This window comes from Etheostoma spectabile, chromosome 10, assembly GCF_008692095.1.
Source record: "Etheostoma spectabile isolate EspeVRDwgs_2016 chromosome 10, UIUC_Espe_1.0, whole genome shotgun sequence".
Lineage (NCBI taxonomy): Eukaryota > Metazoa > Chordata > Actinopteri > Perciformes > Percidae > Etheostoma > Etheostoma spectabile.
Genome location: NC_045742.1, coordinates 5,566,718 through 5,570,703, shown reverse-complemented (window position 1 = coordinate 5,570,703; position 3,986 = coordinate 5,566,718). Strand labels below are relative to the sequence as shown.

The window sequence follows — 3,986 nt, the reverse complement described above, 5'->3', positions numbered from 1 at the left end:
GGGGGGAAGGCAGTCTTTCAGCAAAGTAAACAGTACAGCAATTACAGATTTGAAAAAGTAGCACCCCAGCGATCAGATCAGCGTTATATATTCACGCTGATTTATACTGTTGTCCCTAATGCAGTGATGTCATTTCACCAAGGAGCATGTAGCACATGTCATAACTGTGTGATGAAAAGTTCTTTAGAAGATTTATTTCAATACAATTTATTGAAGCTGCACTTGGCAATTTCACTGCATCTGAAAACGGAGAAAATGTTCTGCATAGGACACAGATCTTGTGTTTTCAATTTCAGTGCAGTTTCAACATGAAGAAACTGATTTGCACCCAAAAAACTTTCTATTTAAAGAAACACATGAATTTACAGTAAAATCATATCAGTTTAAACAGCTGTAAGTTTTTTTTTTACCACAGCCAAGAGTTTTTGTGTTGCAAGAAGGCACTGTTAGCTAAAGTTTATAGTACACAAAGAGCTACTCTTGCAATAAAAAGTCGAGGAAATAGGAATGAGCAGGTGATTATTAACCAGAGTCCATCTAAGTAAGTAACAAAAATCTTTGGAGAGTAAACTGTATTTAGAAAACTGATTTTCATCAAGGTTTTGAGACTTCACTTCTCATAAGTCATGCAGCATTATGACTTATGGAGATGGTGACATTCAGCCATTGTTGTGAGTCCAGTTCATCACACAATGGAAACCAGGCCATTACATACTTACACATGGTCAGTGGCCCTCATTGACAGATACTGACGCACAAGGCACCCTTTAAGAGTAGTAATGAAGAGCAACATCGGGAGCAGTAATTTCATTAAGTATTTATATTTGTTGTTTTAAATTACAACTTGTTTACAGCTTAGTAAGAGCAAACAAAACATGCTTGTTTAATATTGTATGACCTTTAATATTTTTGACTTGAACACATACTGTAACGGCTTTCAGTAGATTGACTTATTGCTCATTGCGTTATATTAACCTACCTGATTTGCCGACTTTGTATACTGCAAATGGAATATTGCACATCTGTGTAAATCACTGGACTTTAAGTATAACAAGTCTTTTTAGTCTCATGTAAGGATGCCATTCTTTTGTTGGGGTTTCTAATTGTTTAAAATAACGTATGAGTCAGGAACAAAAAGGGTTCAAGAACTTTTTAACTTGATGAGCTCCAAATATCTAAGTGAGACTAAATCCACTCAGTTTGAGTCCCTTGACGGAAACAAAATGAAAAAGGAACCGCAATATCCGTAAGGTACAGCTTTACTGTCATGAACAAGTGCCTTATGAGCCTTTGGCATCATTACATCAAAGCAGTGGCACAGCGTGTTGACTGCTGGAGAGAAATCAATGAAAGTGGGACTCAAACTGTTAGCAGTTAAGGTAAATCATCAGTAAATTCATCCATGCGTGTGGTTCCATTTCAGATGTCCTGACAGCCTTTATGACTTTAAAGCAAAAAAATAAATGTCCTTGCTGAGATTGGAACCAGAGTCGGTTGATGTCATTCAGCATCGACGCCAACTCCATCCAACCCCATCATGGGCGAGGGTATACATTAGGAGCAACAGTAGACTCAGAAGTCTTAAAGTGATGCTCTTCAGTTTTTGGAACATTTAGAGGTGACTCATTTTTCCACACCTAAACACATCAAAATGTTAAACCCAACACGTGCTACTATTTTTTGCTTTTATTCAACATATTTCCTGAGGGGGGAGCATCTTGATGGAGGGACTCATTGGTTTTCCAGCATTTTCACAAATTAACTGTGATTAGGCAAACTGGGATGCTCAAAGCCTACTAAAAGCTTTAACTCTCCAAAATTCATTCAGATGAAATGAATACGTTGTTACAAGAAATGAATGTGAACACATAAATCAGCTTTAATAAATGATTCCTAGAAGCTATTCAGTTTCTTTTTCACTTACTTAAATACCATATTAACAAGGCAAAACTAGTCAAATAATAATTTTAAATAGCACTATATATTTTTTTTAAATTAGTAATAAAAAAGCTATCAGAAGTCAAAACATTTTAGTGGACTATGTGATTGTTATTTTAAGACCTCTGCCGTTATAAAGTAAATAATTTGCTATGTTGTTTTGACTTTTGACTTTTGAATACATAGTCCCAGGCGCGGATCTGTGAGCCTGGGCCCGCCCACATTGACAGCTGGCCCGCCCAATCAGAAATTCACAACAAAAGAAAATACTACTCTGTATAGTTAAACATGGATATTATTACTGTATGTGGTGTATTTTATCTATAACATGTTAAAAAATAGTAACATTATAAGTGGGCTAAGCCTAATAACTATTTAAAAAGTTAAGTGTGTTTTCATTGGTCAATGCAACATCAGTGTAGCACTGGGCCATCTGGCGCGAACAACGGTAACGTTTGCTAGAAGTGTTATTTTTGCTGAGGCTCAGCACACAGAAAGTGGACCCACTGGGAGTGAATGTGTGCAGCTTGGTGTGTGTAAACTCTCACTGTGTGCGGGTGAAGGCTGTTTTTCTCCCCACAGCTCCGGCAGTTGTTAGTAGTTTAAACTAATCTGGAAGAAGACACACATACACAACCGGAAGCAAATTTATCTTTCCTAGGAGGGCAAAGCCATGTCCCACCCTACCCTGCCTCTGATTGGCTTACTCTGGAATTCTCACCCTAACTTAAACCAATTCCTCATGCCTAAACCTAACCAATCCAACGAACAAAGGAAGCATCCACCAGCCAATCAAAAGTGGATAAGGGCGGGACATTTCTTTGCCATCCTAGAAACGCAAGTTCACCAATATCAGAGCACGGGCCTCTTCTGCTCAAATGCGCCCAATGTTTAGCTTTTTTTTTTTTTCTCTGCACTGAGATTACTACTTCCGCCTGACATTTAAGATTGAATATTATTATATCATTGGGGAACACCCTGCCAACTGTTAATTACCAGGCTTGTTTTTTCGTTTGTTAATGACACAAGAAGTTACTTGTAGTTAATGAAAAGGAGTTGCTTCTATCTGTGTGGGCCTGTCTCATAACTGTCTGCAAACCATTGATGTTTTGTGGAGCGTTTTTGAACTTAAATCGAAAGAGTTGCACAGATTTAATTCACCCCTGCAAGCAAGTCCAATCATTGGGATTCCACTGAATGCTTGTTTACATGCTGGTGTGATCTGGCCTGAAGCTTGTCTACTCATGCACATTCATGCAGAGGTTGGTCATCCCCTGCCACAGTTTTAAACTAAGCTGTTCCCCACCTTAATGATTTTGGATGTCTGCCCCTTTTAAAGTCACATTTATTTCCAGTTAGGACGTTTCATGACAACATACAGTAGTGTCAGCATTGAGATGGATTAAAGTCCTGATGCAGTGCAGGGGGGATGAACTGGAGAACCTGCAGAACAGAACATGTGTTTGGCTCACACAGATGAGGTCAGTGTTGCTGCAGACTCACTAGACCCCTCCGGCGTGGAGCTGAAACAGAGAGAGCTCTCTGGTCAGGAGCTAGCTGAGAGCAATAAATTGAACAAAAACGGAACCAACTCAAAGGGGAAACTATTCATCCCAGCCCTATAACTCTTCCTGCTCCTTTCCCCCCTATTATATTTTATGTCCAAGCTTTTTCGCACTGATTGCATTAGCAGGCCCCATGGAGGCCTTGGAAGAACAAAGCCGTCATAGCTGGAAGCAGACCCAGCTCAGAGGAGGAGGAGCCCTGGGGTCTGGACAGCAAAACACAGCTACATAATGAGAAACGTCTCTAATGTCATCTTGTCAATGACTCAACACAAACTTCAAGTGATGGAATTTGGTTTATTGGTTTGTATTGGTTTGTCTTTTCGTTGCAGTTGTTGTTTGTTTGACCATGTTCTTAATTCATGTTATTTTTCTATTTTATTTCAGTGTCCTTCTGGTTTATCGTCTTTGAATTGTTGTGTATCTCTGTCTACAAACATACCTGCATTTACTTCAAGGCAAGGCAGCTTTATTTGTATAGCA

General features: G+C 39.0%; 1 long non-coding RNA gene across 1 annotated transcript in view; it reads left to right on the top strand.

The window, feature by feature from the left end:
* Window positions 1-3,986, top strand: part of LOC116697248 (uncharacterized) — a 14,111-nt gene that overhangs the window by 8,988 nt on the left and 1,137 nt on the right. The window lies entirely within an intron of this gene.